The sequence below is a fragment of the Gallus gallus genome, chromosome 10, assembly GCF_016699485.2.
Source record: "Gallus gallus isolate bGalGal1 chromosome 10, bGalGal1.mat.broiler.GRCg7b, whole genome shotgun sequence".
Lineage (NCBI taxonomy): Eukaryota > Metazoa > Chordata > Aves > Galliformes > Phasianidae > Gallus > Gallus gallus.
In genome coordinates, this window is record NC_052541.1 from 14,539,941 (window position 1) to 14,549,268 (window position 9,328).

Genomic DNA, 9,328 nt, shown 5'->3' on the forward strand with positions numbered 1-9,328 from the left:
ATCCCTGCTGGGAGTGTGCTTTGCCTTCTGTCTCCAGTTGGCTTTACCAACCTCGGCCCCTGCCACTGGACCTCTTTAGAGCCTGTTTTGTGTGAGGAGAGTTTGGGGACTGGGCTGCTGCTTGCTGGTTAACTTCACGCCCCATTAAGGCTCTTCCAAAGCTCAAGGAATGAGCCTGTCGTTACAGACCCCAAAGCAGGGCTTGGCCGGGCTGAATAAGGACCCTCCTGAAGGTTTAGCTTGGCTCATCGTGCTGTGATGCAATGGCACAGTGCTTTATTCCTGCTACAAAGGTATGTATTCACATATATTGATGTGAACGTGGCTCTCTTGGGGTGTCTTGCTCATTACCTTGCACTGTTATGGGGTATTGCTCTGGCGGTCCTTTGCACCATCTATACAGATCTTGATAGAGAGAGATGCTGTCTTTTTGAGCATCACTTCTTAAATAAATAAATAAATATGATATTAAAAAAAAACCAACCAATTTCATGCTAGGGAAGCTTGAAACTATGGAAATTAAAGCTTAAAGCTTTGAGAGCCCCACCGGGGATGGCAGGCGTGTGGTTTGCTCCAGAGTGCCCTTCAGCATCAAGAGGTAAAACCAAGTGTGTGATCTCCGGTGCGGTGCTTTGTTAACCACACACTGTTCTACCCATTCGGTGTTCCTATTCTTTTCCTTGTTGAATTACTCACGTTCACGAGTGGTTTGTGAAAGCAGCATTTCCCCAGCTGCAGGACCAGTGAGAGGAGTAAATACCATGAGCGTGCAAATCTCGTGTGTGACATCCTGGGATGGCTCAAATCCCAGCTCCACATCAGGTTGTCTCACTGCGGATATTATGGCACTCCCAGCTTCAGCTCCAGGCTGGAGAGCCCACCACAACAGGGTAATGGACTCCATGCATTATTTTTCACCACCCGGGTGATTACTCATTGCCTATTTTTGTAAAGAAACGACTGAAGAAAGGCTCTGAACAGAGGTCTGAATGATAACCAAAAAATCATCATCCTCTCAGGAGGGTGAACTTCTCCCCCAGTATTAGCAACATCAAGGCGTTGGGCAATAAGCTCCTTTTCCAGCTGGGAATCGCTCCTGTTCGGCTCCGTTCGATGCACGAGCAGAGCTGTCACATGCCAATTGCACTCATAATCCAGCTGAAGGCAAAGGCATTTAGTTGCTTAACAGCATTTCCAAGCAAATCTAAGAGCAGTTCTCTGGGAATCACAGTCAGCTCCCACTAAACCCTTCCCACAGTGATGTTCTCACAACTCAGTGCATGAGCTGAGCACCATGGATGGAAATATCTCCCATTCAACATAGGCATTCCTAGCACTCAAGTCTTCAAGCAGCTCTTCAAGATGGAGCGCAAGGCAGAAGAGAAGGGTGGCCCTGTAAATAAATTTAATAATAAAACTAATAATAAAATGAAATATAAACAATGTACCTGTTGTATAGCTTGAGATGGGAACCCAGCTCTCCTCTAAGACTGTGCAGGTGCTGAGTTTACTGCTCCTCTGCTCCAAGCAGGACTGAGCTGTATCTGTTACGTTGCATCAGTGACCAAAAATAAATAAATAAATAAATAAATGCAGAGTTTGAGCAAGGATTAAGCGCTGGGAAAAACAGCATTGCCAAACACCTAAAGCCATCCAGACCTTCCTCAAAGCTCCTGGCCTGAAGAAGCCATCTAGCGCTGCTGGAGGAGCGCAGCCAGCAGCACAAGCTGAGCCCTGCTATGTTGAAATGGTGGCAGACCATCTGACACCAATCCTGTGCCTCTTGTGAACCAACCCCTCCAGGCGTTGTGACACAGCCACGGCTGTTTGCTGCTTTGGTTGACTGGAGAGATCCCTCCAGTGAGTGCCAATGAAGCTCTCCGTGTTCTTGCACGACCCGTGCAGCAAAGGTTAAGGCACGTAATAGGAGTGCAATGGGCTTTGTAACGAGCGTTTGGGAAAGCCTAACAAACAGCCTTCTAGAGAATGTTGCAATTTAGGTTTCGGCAGGAGCTACAGAGCAAGGAAAATATTATGCTTGGACCGTCAGTCTTGCGGTGTCTTCTGTACAGGTTCCAGATGAGCTTGCTTAGCTGTGCTCGTGTCTGCAAATGACTTTGAATGGGAGGTTGCTTGAAAAGAGGAGCAGTGGCACGCTCTGCTCCTGGACCGCACGTTGGTGTTCCATATGGGTGCAGAGCCAAAGCATATGGACCTGCATCTGCTAGGCAGGCCTGGCCTGGCCCCATGGATGGTTTGTAATGTGCGTAGATTCATCCAGATTTGGGCTTCCTCCAAAGCAAGAGGCGAGCCAATGACTCAAATATTGTGTAAAGCCATTGAAACTAATGGCACTAAACAACAGCCATTTGTCTCCAGTTTCGTTTTACTTGCTGTAAAATAACAAGTTAGTTACGGGGGTGGGGGAATGTTGTGTTGTGGATGGAAGCTTTGAGGGAAGCGTGGTTAAAAGAAAACAAAACAAAAATCATCAAATTACTGCAATATATTATCCCCCAGAAGGGAAGCTGTGTCCTTCAACTCCATAACGTGGTATTTACGCTCCATCTGTGATCAGACTTAGAGATTTGCATGCACAATTTAGGAAACTTTCAGTGGCAAACGTAAGGAAGCTGAAGAAAAGATTTTTTGAAGTTCTTCCACAACTAAGACAATCGTCGGAAAAAATTACCCTGGCCATGCTAACCATAAGCTTTGGACTTGGATTTTTGTCTATTTAAAATGGATTGCCTGCCCCCAGAGATGCCAGGTGCTGGCATGCCGTGCTGTTCCTCGCATTGCGAAGGCAGTGTGTGCTGGGACACAGCCTGAAGCCCAGAGCCTGGCAATGCTGCTTCACCCACCGCCTCCATCGCTGTGCCCCAGGCTGAACCTTGGCAGCTCCACTGCAGGCGCTGTGCTGGAGGACTTCTGAACGTTCCATGGAGCGCTGTGGGATGCACGATGAAAGCCGTGGACAGGCAGTCTGACCGCCAAGGAGATGTGCTACGGTGTCAGCCCCTGGGAGAGTTCCATAGCAGCTAGAAAAACCTCTCTTCACTAAAGGAATTAATTACCATGCATGTTAGCTCTGTGGTTTGGGGAAATTACTGTGGCCTGATTTCCTTCAGCGCTTTTATTCCTGGCTGGAGACCAGGGGAGTTGTTGAGGTTGCTGACTGAAGGCACCATCGCAAATGCCTTGAAACGACAGGGCGGGCATTACGGTGTGTAACCTGTGGGGCTCAGCTGCCTCGAGTACAGGCTTCAGGGCGTTCTTCTGGTGCTTTTATGAGAAGGGCAGGTTTATGGGCACGGCAGCCTGCTTCATGGAGTGTCCAGGAGAGAGCAGAAGGGCAGCAATTCCTTGGCTGGAGAAGCCAGGTGGCTCTGAACATCCCGTGGTTTATTTTTGGAAGGAGTCATTGTGGTAACTGCACGTGTTACGGAATGGAATGCAATTAGGGATGGAGAGAAGGCGTTACGTGCGTGGTGGAACAGCGGCCGCTTCCCGGCCAAAGGGGTGGAAATGGGGAGGGATGGGGCAGAGCTGCAGTGTTGCTCTGTTCTTTGTGTTCAGCGTGGAACAGGGGATGGAAACGCTTACCTCCGTGATGGGTCTTTTATGCTCCTCTCAAGGTTTTAATTAAAATAGCAATAAAAGCACGGCTATAGGAAACCGGGACATTTCTACAATCATCTGCTATAAACTTTGTGTTTCTTCTTAGGGGGGGGAAGAAAAATGAAAGAACGATGGTTTGTATGGAGGCATCAGAGCACCGAGTTCAGATGGAAAAACAAACCATTTCAGAAAGGTTTTCCTGTTGGGAAGCAGCAATAAGCGCAGGGAGCTCTTCTGCACATCTGGCACAGGGATGTCAGGGATGGGAGCACAGGGTGAGGGGTGTTGGGTTTGGGCTGGGACGGTCCCAGCACAGCTCATAGGATTTCAGCAGGAATATCTGCGGTGATGCAGCAGCACGGCATGTTTGGTGACAGATGGCTCCAAATGCTTTCTGCAGCACCTGTTGCAAAGGCAGTGTGACCGCGGGTGGGAAATGAATGCTGCTGTGTGATGGATGGGAGGTAATGAGGCCCAGAGCGGATGCTGCGGGGCACGCAGGCATTACATCCAATTGCTTTGTATGAATTTGGGCAGGATGTGTCTATGGAAAGGTTTGGCACCTATTACACGTCCAACTCCTAGCTCCACAGAGGAGCACCCAAAAATCAGATCATATGATACCAAGATCCATCTAGAGACAAACATTGAACACCCCTTCTTCATGCCATTGTGTATACGCAGGGAAGGGAGCGTCGTTGGTAGGTGGGAGAACCCCACAACCCCACCACTCTGCTGCCTTCAGACCTGACATTTTCCTGCACGCTCAGCCATCCTTTTGCAGGAGATGGACCAATAATACCCCAAATGCTCCTCGTTGTTGGGGCAGACACGCTCTGGGTGGGTGTTCTCTCTGCCCTCCAGGTGCACTCAATGAAAGCCCCTGAGGACCCACGTGTGCTGAGCTTAAAATGGAGATTAGCTTCCAAAACTTAACGAGAATCTCTGTGAAAACAGAGGCCCAAGGATAAAATAACAACTGTTAAAAAAAAAAAAAAGAAAAGGAAAGAAACAAAGAAAAAAGCCTGTTGAATACCCATCCAATTAGGGCTTCCAACCGATCCTCATTAAACATCCGCTCCTGACATTTGACAGTGGAGTTTAGATGAGAGCTGTGAAAAATCCCCTTGAAAAGGCTGACTGACGTTTCGCAGAGAAGTGTTTTCATAGGAACACTATTAGTTTACAAAACCCAAGCTTTCAGCCAACCACGACAAAACCCCTTCTGGGCACGGCAATGGGGTAAGGTGACCAACTCCTTGTGGTGATGAGCGCAGGCAGCCCCCGGCCGTGGCTCCTCCCACGTAGGGTCTTTGAAAAGGAGCATTTAATAAGATACAGAAGTTGGATTTTTTTTTGGCTGAGCTGAATATGGAATCGCCATGGCAACCTTTCTTCGGAGGTGATCCCAGTCAGGTAGCAACAGCAGCGATGAGCAAAAGGTCAGCCCCGCAGACGAAGATGGGCACTGATGAAGAGCTTTAACAAGTCCCGGAGGAGGTGGCATCTCAGAGCCACCCAAAGGGCTCGGACACATCCTGGAAGGTGGAGAATTCTGAGTGCAGCACTCATGGGATGCTCCCAGCCAAGAAGGAGACAGGGCCCAGCAGTGTCACTCCTGCAAGGGCATAGGGAGCCGTGAGACCGTGGGGATCCACCACTGGGCACCCTGTGCTGCTGGGGAGGAGCTGGGAAATCCTTTGCAAATACTCCTGTACCCAAGGGAAAGCAATAGGTGTGGGAAGAAAACCATCTGAAGTATCAGCTAAAGGCCAATTACAAACTGATCCGGGATTTGCACTTCCTGACGCCCCGAGGTTCTCCAAGGAACATCCTCATACGAAGGGCTCGGTGTGATTTATGACAACGCCCCACTGCTGTTATCCTCACACCTCAGACAAAGGAAAGAGGTGGAGAGGTTTTGCCATCATTTCCGCATATAAAGCCGAGCACCTGAAAACACAGCTTGGTGCTTAACTATGCGGCCAACCACTCAAACACTGCTTTTGGGGCATTGCTGGGTCAGAATGGGTTGGTGTAAGTGGCTCTGGGAAGACAAGGGAACAACTCAGTGGCAGGTCCAGAGACAAAACAGGGCTGAAACTCTCACTGCAATAAGGTTTAGCAGCAATGGCAAGCACAGAGTGGGTGACATGGGAAATGTCACCAACATCAGGCTGCTAAGCAGGCCCTTAGCATCTTGTCATGGTAATTAATGCTGGCAGATGGACCTGCTGCCTCTCCCAGCTGTGGCACGTCCCTGCCATGTGCCTTGTGCTGGGCTCTGGGGATAACCCGGGGCCCGACAGGGGCAGCTCAGGCCATGAGGACGGGGCTGGCGGGGATGCATGTATTTGCTGGGAAGGAAGAGCAGGCTATGAGCTGGTAGCCCTGCAGCTCAGCCTTCACCCCCAGATCACAAAGTTATCTCAGAGTAATACCTGTGGGAATCATCCCGTATGCCATCTATTTTTAATTTTGTTGTTTTTCACTGCTTCTCGGGGTCTTTTTATTTTTCCCAAGCCTTTTGCCTGTAACCACGAGGGCCAGAAGCTCGCAGCCTTTGTTGTGTGCATGAAAGCGGAGCATCTTAAATAATCTTGAGTTCAAGAGCTGTGGCTTCAAAACCCCAACATGTCATATAACCGGGGGAAAAAATATGGTGTGAGCTTCCAGAGCAGCTCTCCCCATCCCAGCAGCTCCCAGCCCACTCCCAGCCAGAACTTACTATCATATGCAATGTGGCTGCAGCTCTGGGTGAGGACCTTCACACTCAGGAATGGAGGGGAAAAACCCCATTGGGGTCGGCCTGAATGAGAGAAAGCAGAGGGCTGGGAGGTTTGGGGAGTATGGTTTGGCTGATTTATTGCTGGGAGGAGAGAGTGGAGCTGATGGTGAGCAGAGGGCCCACAGGTCAGCACGAAACGCCCGCAGAGCCCTTCCCATCCAGCACTGTGTGATCATTTTGTGCCTCTTCTTTCAGAAATGGGGACAAAATGAGCCGTGCTGGGTCAGCCTGCAGTCACCATTCCATTTGTCACCACGGCTGCTCGGATTTGAACTGATGCCTCCGCTGCTGATGGCAGGGCACTGCCCGCCTCCTGGTTGCAAGCACACCAATGGCAACAGAAAAACAGCCCCTCCTCAGCGTGGTGGGATAATATTTCATAGCATTGCCAAAATGGACCTCGGCCATTTATTTTGACAGCTGTAGCTTTAATTATTAACGCGCCGATTTTACAGTGTGCTGGTAAATGGACTGCAAGGTGTTTCATAAAATAGGAATGAAGCCTCATCGTGGGCTCGCTGTAATAAAGCAGGAGGGAAGAATGGGGGAAGGCAGTACCAAGGGACCCCTACCAGCAAGGAGATCACGAGGAGAAGTTCTTCCTTTGGGAAACCTTGAGAGACGTCACCACGCTGATCAAAACTTGCAGGTGGGACACAGATTTGTTATTTTCCAAGGGAACAGACTGAGAACCAACCATCGACCCATCCAGTCCGACCATCAACCCATCCAGTCCAACCATCAACCCATCCAGTCTGACCATCAACCCATCCAGACCAACCATCAACCCATCCAGTCCAACCATCAACCCATCCAGTCCAACCATCAACCCATCCAGACCAACCATCAACCCATCACCACCGTGCCCACTCCCATGTCCCCCAGTGCCACGTTGCTCGGTGGTTCACTGCAGGATGGAGGGGAGCTGTGAGCAGGACAAGCAGTGCTGTTCCACGCCTCCACAGTTCCAATCCCATCCCACTCACCAGACAGGGAAAGAACATCTCCGCCCTTCAGAGAACGGCGATGTCTCAGTCTTTGCTTTCCTTGGGAATGGAGATGAAAGCCACAGTTTCCACAGAGAGGAAGCTGCACAGACACACACACACCGGGATTTAGAAAGACGAAAAGCTTTCAGCCGACCGACATTTGCTGTGTTGCTGAAATGCTCCCCTGGAATTGCAGCTTGGATGTACTGTGCCTTCGTGCCCCTCCACGGAGCAGATGGCTTTGCTATGGGAACTGAACATTTCATCAGAACTAGATTTAATGGGAAAATATTCCAGGTTCTGGCTGTGAATGGGAAAATATTCCTGGTTCTGGTTGTGAACTTGAGGATCATTTCGCATCTCTGCTGCAGTGCTCCGTTTTCCATAGGAGGAGAACAACAGCAGCCCACCTCGTTGCAGCTCTTGGAGAGAAATTGCTGGAGAACTTTAACTAAAAGCTCACTGCTACAGCAGGGAGTGTTCGGGGTCTCCCCATTCCCTGCGAGGCTGGGTTTGCTCTGTAACTGAGGCGTGATTAATCGGTGCCCATCGCGGAGGCTGTCCCAGGGATGCTGCAATCATTCCTCCAGTATTAATCCGAGGGGACCCATCACTTCAGAGGTGGTTTTAAAGAGAGATGTGAAATGAGCTGAGGCTTAACACTTGCACGTCGGGTGCGGATAGGTTTACAAACGGAACTGCTGTTTTGGGCAGCAGGGCGGGCTGATCCCTGCAGGGTCTGTTCGTATGGGTGGGTAAAAACACAGCAAGCGGGCAGGGATTGTGCATGTGTCAGGAATGAATGCATGACGTGCTGAGATATCCCTGTTCTGGGGATTGCATCCTGCCCGTGACATCTCCCTTTGCACAGGATCTCCCATTGCCTCCTCCCAGCGTGGCCGAATGGAGCTGAAGTCCCTCCAGGTGGTCCCCACGTGGGATGGACACACATGGCTGCAGAGGGGACTGGGCCCAGCCCTTTGCAAAGAGGATTAGGAGCAGTGGGGGATGATTGCTATCATTAATGTCAGGAAGCAAGCAAACAGAGAGCTCTGCATTCAGTATTTTGACAAAAGCCACGGGGTCTCTATTTGCACTCAAGTTGTACAAAACACTGCAGCGAGGCTTGAAACAACAAGGTAAAATGCTTATGGTACTAATAGCTTCTTTAGTTAATGTCAAGGCAGGTGAAGAGGGTTTCTCACACTTGATCCCTCGTTAAAGCTTTGGCAGTGCTAAATGCTGCACAGAAGGAAGGTTGCACGCTTCGTGTTCCTAAACAGAGATGGCTGCTAATTGCACAAAGCTGGCACCGGACTGCTGGTGCCCTGGCTCATAACCTGCACACAGCCCAAAATCCAGTGTCAAACATCTGGATCTCACCAATCGTAGAATCATTAAGGTTGGAAAAGCCCATTAAAACCACCCAGCCCAACTGCTGACCCACCCCCCCACCCCACCCCCATGCCCACTGCCCACCTCCCTCAGTGCCACATCCCCACGGCTCTCAGACACCTCCAGGGATGGAGACTTTACCGCCTCCCTGTGCAGCTGTGCCAATGCAGCACCGCTCTCTCTGAGAAGAAATTGTTCCTCATATCCAACCTGAATCATACCCTAATATCCACTTGTGCAGTTTTAAGCCTGGGAAATGTAGGCCACTGATCTTCAGTCTGATCTGGCCGAGTCACTTCTCAGTGTAAAAGTATCTATGGACACAGCTCTATTTTTGCCTTACGGGAAGGTAACAAAAGGAATGTTATCATTCCCCCTATCTTTCTACTATGTAGAAGAGGGTCAGCAAAAATAAACCCAAACCCTGGCGGGCTCTTTTTGTGACCAAAGGAATATGCAGGGTGTTTCGTATGCCTTATCCATCTTTTTTAAGCCAAGTGCCAATTCCACTGATCCCTTCAGACTTCATCTTCGC